At 40.1% G+C, this 11392-nt stretch overlaps 1 pseudogene; it reads right to left on the reverse strand.

Annotated features, from left to right (window-relative positions):
- Positions 1-590: 590 nt before the first annotated feature.
- On the reverse strand, positions 591-1237 carry LOC150001851 (myosin regulatory light polypeptide 9 pseudogene; annotated as a pseudogene).
- Between the last annotated feature and the right edge of the window lie 10155 nt (positions 1238-11392).

Consider the following 11392-nt stretch of genomic DNA (forward strand, 5'->3'; position numbering starts at 1 on the left):
TGATAGTTGTGATTCTGTTGTCATTTTAATGTTCATAGTTTTTATCTTCCTTTTCTTAAATAAGTCCCTTTAATACTTCATATAATAATGGCTTGGCGATGATTAACTCCTTCAGCTTTACCTTATCTGGGAAACACTTTATCTGCCTTTCCTTTCTAAATGATAGCTTTGCTGGATAGAATAATCTTGGTTGTAGGTCCTTGCCTCTCATCACTTTGAATATTTCCTGCCAGTCCCTTTTTGCCTGCAGAGTTTCTTTTGAGAAATCAACTGACAGTCTTATAAATACCCCTTTGTAGATAACTCTCTTCTCTCTTGCCGATTTTAAGACTCTTTCTTTAACCTTAATCTTTTCTTTTTAAGTTTTTATCATAAAGTTTAATTACGGTTCAGAAAAAATTGGGTGAATAACTTTCTCTGAAAAAATGTATTGACTCTGTGTAGACTGTAGTTATGGGGGGAGCTGATAAGTTAAATTACCCTATTTCCTATTCCAAAAATGACAAAAAGTCCCATTTCCAGTCTGATTACAGAGATGCATATGCCTAAAATGGTTGAGAATAAATACCACAAGAAAGGCTCTAAAGCTCTAAAGCTAGGGCATGCTATAGGCTCTAGGACAAAGTCTCAGAAATACCCAAAATGGAGACAAGGAACATTTGGCTGGAATTTGGAGTTATTTTCAGTCATCTTTGTCTTTTGCTCCATGTTTAAGGATGCGCGTGAACTCAATGTAATTGAAATTTCCCTTTTTGTCAGTAGGTGCTTCTCTGTACAGCTCATCTACTTCCTCCTCTGTAAACTGATCTCCCATTGTTGTTAGCAGTTCTCTTAGGTAATCTTCCTGAATGGTGCCAGTTGCTTCTTCATCAAAGCAAGCAAAAGCATTTCTGATGACTTCTTCTGGATCTGTACCATTTAACTTCTCACCAAACATTGTGAGGAACACAGTGAAATTTATGGGACCTGGTGCCTCATTCATCATGGCATCTAGATACTCATCAGTTGGATTTTCCCCCAGGGAGGCAAGCATATTGTGTAAATCTTCCTTGTCAATGAAACCATCTCGGTTCTGATCAATCAAGTTGAAGGCCTCTTTAAACTCCTGAATCTGTGACTGGTCAAACATGGCGAACACATTGGATGTTGCGCGCTGGGGGCGCTTCTTGGTGGTCTTGGTCTTTGCCCTTTTGCTCAACATGGTGATGGTTAGATCCCTGCACAGTTGCGAGAATCTGAGCGCTGCAGTGACACGTCTCGCTGCCCTCACTGCCTCTATCACCAAACATCCTTCTACACCCAGAGCCGCTAATATCCAACACTTCCCTTTAACCTTAATCTTTTGCATTTTGATTATGATATGTCTTGGTGTGGTCCTCCCTGGGTCTAGTTTGTTTGGAACTCTCTGTGCTTTCTGGACCTGTATGTACATTTCCTTCCCCAAATTTGGGAAGTTTTCCTTCATTATTTTTTTACACAGTTTTTCAATTTCTTGCTCTTCCTCTTCTCCTTTGGCACCTCTATGATTCGAATATCGACACGTTTAAAGCTATAAGAGGTTTATAAGCCTCCTCATTTTTAAAAATTCTTGTTTCATCCTTCTGTACTAGTTCACTGTTTATTTCTTTTTATGTTCCAATTTGTTGATGTAAGCCCTGGTTTCCTTTCCTTCACCACTCATTTCCTGTGGATTTTCCTTTTTTCACTTAATTTGGCCTTCATTTCTTCCGTCTTGTCCGATCTTTTCTGTCAGCTCTGTGAGCATCTTTATCATCAGTACTTTGAACTATGCGTCTGTTAAGTTGGCTATCTCTTCACCTGTTAAGTTCGCTATCTCCTTGTTGCTTAGTTCTCCTACTGGAACCTTGATCTGCCCCCTCGTTTGGGCTGTACTTCTCTGTCTCCTCATCTTGACAGATTTCTGTGTTTGCTCCTGTGTCTTAGGTATAGCTCTCACTCCTTTCGGGCTGAATGTTTCTTCTTTCTTTGATGAACTTTCCTGTAGTTTCGGTTTTCTGGACTTTCTGTTTTTTGTTTGTTTGTTTTTGTTTTGTTTTGTTTTTAGTTTTGAAGTGGTTGTAAATTCTTTCTTAGTTGTGAGGAAGAAACAGCATGTCTGTCTATGCCTCCATATTGTCCAGAAGTCCCCATAATTTAGTTTCAATTGCAGTTTGGGGCTAGGAGGAAATAAAATTAACTTCTCCCTACCTTCTTTCAACCTCTCAGGTCATTCATTCTTTATTCATATGAACATGCATAGAGCCTGGAGCATGTGCCATGCACTAGGTAACAGCACAACAAAGACAATGTTTCTTTCCCCACCAGAGTAGAGGACAGAGGACCCAGCAACACCCAGCCAGTAGTGGTGTCTTGGTGAGCTGCGGCACCTGCAGGTGTGTGTGGAAGGTATAGCTTTGGGGTAACAGGACAGGAGGCCGGTGGAAAGCTTGTGCAGGTAACAGCTTGGGCAGCTGGTCAAGCTGCAGGGCTGAGTTCCCAGAATTGTACATATATCTGTATGTTTGGACCTTTTCTCCAGATATTATGACATACTTATATGTATCTTTCAACCATACTATAAATTCTTAATAAATATTCTTTTAGTGGTACAAATATATCTTTTTAGATTTTGTACTTCAACAAACCATGTACCCTTTTTTGGTTATATTGACTGTTTGGGCTTTTCTATAATGTTTCTAATACTGCAGTGGATTTATGCATGAAGCTTTTTGTCTTCTTCATATTATCTACAAAGGATGATAGTGGCATAAATGGTTGAAGGGTCCTAAATGCTTTTAAGGCTCTAGAGATAGATATTGAAAAAATTATATTACAGTAGCATTGCTTTAGTTTATAGACCCATGTAATAGTTTTTAAAGTTAGAATTATGGTTTGAGGACATACTCTAATTTCTATACTTAATAGGAATTTCATTTTGTGTGATAAATGCTTACCTAGCATAATATTTTTCTCTGTCTTTAAGGATCTGGGACTTTCGTCATTCTTCTCTGATTAAATATAGTATGTACATGAGAACTGCAAATAGAATTGTATTTGTCCCTGGATTTTCCTTGCTTGCACAAAACCTTGTCACATTCAGAGATGATGTTCTTTTATTGGTTAGGTCTCTTGCTTTTAAAATTCCTTATGGTGACCAAGCTCTGTGGGTATAATGAGGCAAATGCTTAAACAAGAAGGGAGGGAGTGTTTTAACTTTTTTTTAACTTCCATTAGATAAAAAGGTGGTCTGCGGCAACCAGCATTCAACACTGCTGCCTCATGAGGTTAGTTGCATGAGCAAGTGGTCTCTGAAGGAGATATTAAAAGAGAAGATGAGTTATTTTTTAATGAGGAAAAAAGGTTTTCTCCAGGAGCTTGGATATAACTATCTTCCCTTTATTTGTTGTGACAGATATATATCATCTATTTTCTGGATAGATGGATGCCTAAATCCTAAAAAAAATTAGAACAAAGGATTAATTTTCATGCATATTTTATTTTATAAGACAAAGAATTATTAATGGCTTTGTGGTTATTACTGGGGCTTCAGGCTTATAGAAAGGATTTAACTTGGGTCTCCCCAAATTACACAGCTGTACTCTGTGGTTGATGTGAGAATGTCAAATAGTACAGAAGGCTCTGTGTTGCATCACAGCAGGCAAATTTCCTGAGGGAGTTCTCAACTCCATTGCGTATAGCAAAGTGCAATAGTTTGCCAATGTGCTTGATGACTTAAATTACCTTTGAGGTTAAGAAGGTCTTGGGGGAAGCGGTCTTTTTTCTCCTGCCCAGACTTTGCTGCCTAGATTGTGAAACAGGGAGATGGTGAATTTCTCAGGCTGGTGCTGTTACTGAGCAAAAGAGGGTTCTTTCACACCGTTTGTTGGTGTAAAACCCAACAATTAATGTTGAGGAAAACAGCTCTTCATTTACAATATTTCAACCTGGGGAGGGCTGTGAGCACTTTAGCTCAGAGCCCTGTTCTCCCATGAGACCCAGTACTTCCCTGGCTCCCCAAAAGGCTATAAGACAAAACCATTCTCAAAAGTTCCTCATTTCTTATCTGTCACCTCTCTTCTTCAGCATCTGGGGTATGATGTCATCATCTTCCTTATAACAGTCCAGGAAAACATGCACTGTGTTGCACTGGATCATGGTGAAATTCAGGTTTTAACAGAATTCTTTCAGCATGTAAAAGTCCAGGAATGCAAACTGATGTCCTTGGCCGCTTTGGAGTCTGCTGGGCAGGCACAATTAAAGCAGCATCACTTCAGCCTTGTTACTAAGCCAGGCTGCATGGCTGAATTTTCCCTACAAACTGCAGAGCTGCTCCTTTCTTCTTTCAGACCACATGGCTTTCTTTCTGAAAGTGGTTGCTACCTTATTTTTAAATCCCTGACCATGAGCTGTGATGCACTGGGTGCGGTAACTGGTTCTGGCCATTAGCAGAACCTTGTGCAGGCCTCCTAAGCTTTTTCATCACCATTCTATGGCCAAAACCCCTCCCATATCCTTGGCGCCTTGGGAAGCCATGGCCATTTGCATAACTAAGACACTAGCTACCCACTATAGGTATGCAAAGGCATCTCTCAGGAAAAATGGCTGAGTTCCACTGAGTCCTATCCTCCATTCCCCAAATCACAGACTGTGGTGAATTTTGGAGACCCTCTTTTCCACCCTGTAACAGTGCCATTAGTGTTGTGCTTGGTGGAAATCCTTCCCAATGATAAATGAGTGTTTTCCATCATCCTCAATACTATTTGGAGTTAATACTTCTTATTTGTTTCTTAATTTTGACAATTTATAGAACTTCAATTTTTTGGTATTTTATACATTTTAATTTAAAAAAATAGGACTTCAATCTTTACCCAAATTTATCTTAACATATGTTATTTTTTATTCTAAGACAATTATTTTATTAAATGTCTCAGACTCGGGTAGGATTTTTTCACATTCAATTGGTTTGCTTTGCATGGAGAGAACCATACTTTGATGAAAACAGCCAGCACCTCTGAGATGATCTGATTCAGCATTTGTGTTGTCCAAGGTACGGTCTCATAACACATGAAGGCCATCTGCCTCTGGCTTTCAGTGAGTAATTGGATGTGCCTGAACCCATCTACCTCATTGATTTACCTCTGTCAGAGATGCAGTTGCATGATTATGGATCAAAGGCACCCTGAGCTGGATTGTGGCTAGGCTTGGATTGACACAATAGAAGGATGTTTTCAATGGCTTCTTTCACAGTACACAACTGCTAAGAAGTTATTTCTCAGAGTTGGGATATGAGGAATAAGGTACTGGGAGGAGGAAGTCCCCTTTTTTATTTTAATTTAAGAGACATGATCTTGAGGAATGCAGGAGCCTGAGAATTTGGAAGGAATTGCAAGTAATTAATTACAGGAAATGATGCTATTCGATGTTGATTCATGAAAAGACCTCTTCCTAGGTAAATGAATTCAAGACAATAATACCCTTATGGTTATGCTATAGTAAGTCTTATATATCCTGAAAATTTAAATAAGATCAAGACAAAGGACTGAAAGAAGTGAGCTTGGAATGAAACAAAACCAAGTAGTGCTGATGGGTTCATGGTTACAAAGTTGAAAACAGGACCAAACTCTCTTTTGTTTCAGCATACCATCCCCACTGGCTGTCGATTGATGGGTCTTTGCTGCAATACTAACAAGACGGGAGAATCTAGTAAAATAATCTGTTTTGGGGATCTCACAACAAGAATCATTTTATTAAATTAGCATATGTAAATTTTTGGTCTCTAAGAAGAAATATATTTTCAAAAATCTCATTCATCCATGCACAACTGAGCTTAATTTGTCCTTCCAAGGGGGTCTAGTGTGATATATTTGGAACTACCCACATGTGCAGAAATGTATATGCAAGGGATTTCTTCAATTTATCCAGTTAGTCAGCAATATTTGTCAGATATTAGACAGTGGGCTAGCATCTCTGCATGTGAGAAACAGGAGGGTATGACATTTTCTTGAGGACTTTGGGGCACTAAAATTAAAATTTTATGTCTTCAAATGTCTTTGCAACTTGGTATCTCTCATTGGAACTAAAACAGATTCTAAATGTCAGTCATACATACTGAGGACAACAAAAATAATTGATAGTCAGGACTGCAGTCATTTGCAAGGACTGATTGTGCTAGCTGAGTGGTTTACAGAGGATATCAGATACATCTACATAAAGTAAATATAAATACTTTTAAATAGCACATATCTCCTTTGAGGCCATCAATTCTGGGGCCTCTTTTTCTTAATACTTACCCACAGGCCAGTGGGGCCTCCAGGGACCTAGCTTCCCAGAAAGTGACACTTTACCTAGACTTCCCTCAAACCTTTAGAAAAGAGGAACCTACTTCAAACCAGAACCTCCAGCTTTCTTTAAGGGGAGGTGTTATAAGTGACTTTTTATCATGTTGTCTGTATGGCTTGGATTTTTAAATAGTAAATGTAAATTATTTCTGTAATTACAAAAAGAGGTCTTAAAATTGTGTCATCTTTTATATTGTTTACTTTTATCAGTTCCATCGAAGAGATCAGATCATCGAGATATCATGATCTCTTCCTCAAAAATTTTCCACTTCTCAAATGCAGACCAAATGAATAGAAGAAAAAAAAAAAAAAGGCAATGTTATGGAGCATTAGCGAGCAAAGAGGACATGAGGCAATTTAGAAATAAATTTATGGTGTTTATTACCTGGCCAGGGACGGGTCTTCCCACTTTCAGAAGCAGAAGATGGGAGAGCCGCCGTGCCTTACAGACTAAAAGGTTTTTAAAGGCAAAAGAGCTATACTCATGTTCTTGGGGTAGCCAGATAACAACAAAAAAAAACTACACAGGTGTGAGAAACTACATATATACACACTTTCTAATTTAGAAGGAGCTTCAGCTGATAAACACTTGGCGTGAAACTATTCTCATGTCCTTGTGGTAGCCAGATAACAGCCAGGGTCAGCTAGCAAAGGGGGCTCAAGGTTGCTAGGATACGTGAGCAAAAAATAACCTGCCATTGGGGTAAAACGCAAAAAATGACAAAGAGTAAAAAATGACCCATTACAGATATCATGATCTCTTCCTCAAAAATCCTCCACTTCTCAAATGCAGACCAAATGAATAGAAAAAAAAAAAAAAGGCAAAACAAAACAAAATCTTAGTACCTGACAACTCATTACATGGTCTCAGGGCAATGTTAGGCTTTATATATTAGTTTTTGTTTCTTTAAAAAAAATTTTTTATTGACTATTCTATTACAGTTGTCCCAATTACTCCACCTTTATGCACTGCCTCAGGCAATCCCCACACCATTGTTCATGTCCATGGGTCATGCATATAAGTTCTTTGGCTACTCCATTTTCTATACTATATGTTACATTTCCGTGGCCATTCTGTAACTACCTATTTGTAATTCTTAATCCCCTTACCTCTTCACCCAGTCTCCCACACCCTCACCCTTCTGACATCCATCAAAACGCTCTCCATATCCTTAATCCTGTCTCTGATCTTGTTTGCTTAGTTTGATTTTTGGTTTCAATTGTTGATAGATATATTTTTGACCTTTTATTGTTCATAGTTTTGGTCTTTTTCTTAAATAATTTTTTTAAACATTTCATATAATAATAGTTTGGTGATGATGAACTCCTTTAGATTTTTATTTTCTGGGAAGCTCTTTATCTGCCCTTCAATTCTAAATGATAGCATTGCTGGATAGAGCAATCTTGGCTGTAGGTCCCTGCTGTTATGACTTTGAATATTTCTTGCCAATCCCTTCTAGTCTGCAGTTTCTTTTGAGAAATCAGCTGACAGTCTTATGGGAACTCCCCTGTAAGTAACTAACTTCTTTTCTTTAGCTGCTTTTAAGATTCTCTCTATCTTTAACCTTTAGCATTTAAATTGTGATGTGTCTTGGAGTGGGCCTTTTTGCATCCTCTTGTTTGGGACTTTCTGTGCTTCTTGGACTTGATTGTTTATTTCCTTCAACAAGTTAGGGAAGTTTTCTTTCATTATTTTTTTCAAAGAGATTTCCAGTTTCTTGCTCTTTCTCTTCTGGCATCGCTGTGATGTGAGTGTTGGAGTGATTGAAGTTGTCCTACAGGCTGCTTACACCATACTCATTTTTTTGGATTCTATTTTCTTCTTGTCGTTCCAGGTTTTTTTTCTTCCTTATGTTTCAAATCATTGGTTTGATTCTCAGCTTCATCCATTCTACTGTTGTTTCTCTGTAAATTGTTCTTTGTTTCAGGCAGTGTATCCTTTGTTTGTGTCTAGATCTTCTTTATGTTGTTCAGATTCTCAGTAAGTTCCTTGAGCATCTTAGCAACTGGTGTTTTGAACTCTGCATTAGATAGATTGCTTATCTCCCTTTTATTTAGTTGTTTTTCTGGAGTTTTGCTCTGTTCTTTCATTTGGGCCATGTTTCTTTGTCTTCTCATTATGGCAGCCTCCATGTGTTAGTTTCAATGTATTAGGTAGAGCTGCTATTGTTACAGAGTGAATCTGGCTACAGGTTCTATTAGTCACATCTGGGGTCGCCTAAACTGTTACAGAGAGAAAGGGGGTTCTTTCACATGGAATCTTGGTGTAAAACCCAACAACTAGTGTTGAATAAAACAGATTTTTATTTACAATATTCCAACCTGGGGAGGACAGTGAGCACTTCAGATCAGAGCCCTGTTCTCCCATGGGATCCCCTTGTTTCCCAAAAGGCTATAAGCCAAAAAGATGCCCAGAAGTTCCCCATCCCTTATCTTTCAGCTGTATCCTTCAGGATCTGAGGTATGATGTCATCAGCCTCCATATAACAGTCCAGGAAAACATGTGCTTTTCCCTTTCACAGCCACATGGTATTCTCTCTTTCAACGCAGCATGGAGTTCTCTTCTGCCCTCCTTGCAAACCGCATGAATCTCCTCTCTTTTTTAAAATGATTGCTGCCTATTTCTAAATCCCTGACTGTGTCCTGTGATGCAATGGGTGTGGCAACCAGTCCTGACCATTCACAGAACCTTGTACAGGCTCTGTATGCTCTTTCCTCACCATTTCATAGTCAAATTCTCTCCCATCTCCTTGGGGCCTTAGAAGAACCAAAGCCATTTGTGTAACTAAGACACTAGCTACTAGCCATACTCATGCAAAGGCATCTTAAAAGCTGTTCTCTTTTCCCCATCCCCCAACCCACAGGCTCCTGGGATTTTTGGAGACCCCCACTCTGTAACACTATGACTCCCTATCTTAATAGCATGGCCTAATGTAATAGGTGTCCTATAGGGTCCAATGGCACAGCATTCTCGATCACCCAAGCTGGGTACCTGATGTGTGGCCTCCATGTGGGCTGAGTACCTCCTCCTCTTGTAAGTGGGATTTGCTTGCTGTTGACAGGTCAATGGGAGGGATTTACCTAAGCCAGTCAGCTGGGAGGACTGGCTGTGACAACTGACCACCAATCTCTGCCCTCCGTGGAGTGTCAGCTGTGCAAGGGCAGTGTAGTCGTGCTCCGACGTGGTCTGTAACTCTCTACTAGGTGTGCTGGTTCTGGGATTTCCCAGGTGGTGCAGGCTGAGGGCAACTCTCACCTGTGTTCTGTCCAGGGCCACCCTGATGAAGTATAAAACAATTTGAGATAGTTGCCACTTGTCCTGGGTTTGGAGAGTTCCAGGAAAAGTAAATCTGTGAATCTGGGCTGACTGCTGCTAGTGCCAGGCTTGGGGCTACTTAGCAAGAGGTAAGGATACTGGGGGCGTACTAAAGCTAGCTTTGCTTGTTTGATAGGATATAAAAAGTTGTGAAGCCTGAGCCAAGACCAGACATTCATATGGAAAAGTCTCAGTTAACAGTTTGGATAGGCCCATCAGTTGGGTCTTACAGAGCCTCAAGGTATCTCCAGTATGGGGCATTCATTTTTAGCCAGGTTGATGGAGTCTCAGGTATGGCACTTGCTTGTTGGCTTTGTGGCTCTGTGGGGGGAGGGCTCAGAAAAGGAGCAATAACCTTTGCTCACCTTTCTGTCTGAGCGACAACTTTTCCCCAGCTCCCACATGATGCCATGCACTTCAGTTCATCCCTGTATGCCCCTGGTGCCTTTCAAGCTGCTACTCTGGTGCTGGAGCTTGGAGGGAGTGAGTCTGAGTAAGTCTGTATGTGGGTTCTTGAAGAGGAACTGCTTGGGACTCCAGAAGTTTCTTCTACCAAATCAATCCTTGCTACTTTTTGCAGAGAGAAGTTATGGGGACTTATCTTCCTGGCATTGAAACACTAGGCTGAGGGGCCTGGTGTGGGGCTGATACTCCTCGGTGCCAACATATGTCTCCTCAATTTTTATCCACCACATGTGGATATAGGACCAGCTCATTCCATGTCTCTGCCCCTCCTACCAGTCTGGATGGATGTGGTTTCTTTGATTCTGTAGTTATCAGACTTCCATTCAACTAGATTTTTGATGTTTCTGAGTGATAGTTGTTCTTTATTTTAGTTGTAATTTTGATGTGGTTGTACGAGATGGTGAACTATGTTTACCTATGTCACCATCCTGACCCATGTTGATTCTTATATTTGTATTAGTTTTTTGACTTTAGCTCATTTGGGTAAAATCAGGATCAATATTGGCCCTGTAGTAATCTTAACCTGGCTTATTTGGTTTTTAATAATGGTAACTTTTACTCAGGTGACCTAATAAGAGTGGCAGAGTGTTTAGCCACTGAAGTGATATTGCTGCCTTTAATCCCTGACGTATAGGATGGTGCCATTAAAGGGTTAGTTTACAAGGCCCTAGAGTAGATACCAAGAGTTGGGAGAGTTGTCTCAGGGACCCATAAAGAAGCAGCCTTGTCAAAATTTATGCCTTGCCTAGCTGTCCCTGCTTTCCTGTCACTTTCACCACAGACCCTTGTTGCAAGGGTCTTCAGAGGCATCCTTCCCACTAGACTCTGCTGGTGCCCTGTGAAGTGGGCTCCCAGAGTGTTGCCCAAAGGTCACAACCCCTTGAGTGCAATAGAAAAAGTGGCTCTAGGTGCATATAAATCACTTGGAATTTGAAAGGTGAATTGTCTAATCTCTGGTTATTTAAAAGGTATACATTTGTTGATCTCTAATACTGTCAGTTGTCATTTCTTGTTGGGATTTCTTCTACTGGAAGTCTTTGCACTTATTCACTGGGATCTGGCAGGATCCTGCATGCATATAGCAGAAATGACAAGCCCATTTGGATCTGTAAATTTTGTTGTGCTAAAATCAGGGGGTTGAGCACTTACCTGGTTGCTATACTATAGAGGGTTCACTTAGCCCTCATTTCATTTTTTAGTCCTCACCCAAGGATATGTTTTCTGACTTGAGAGAGGGAGGAAGAGGAGAGAGAGGGAGAGAGAGAGAGAGAGA

Source organism: Furipterus horrens, unplaced genomic scaffold, assembly GCF_987537825.1.
Source record: "Furipterus horrens unplaced genomic scaffold, mFurHor1.1.pri manual_scaffold_9, whole genome shotgun sequence".
In the NCBI taxonomy this organism is placed as follows: Eukaryota; Metazoa; Chordata; class Mammalia; order Chiroptera; family Furipteridae; genus Furipterus; species Furipterus horrens.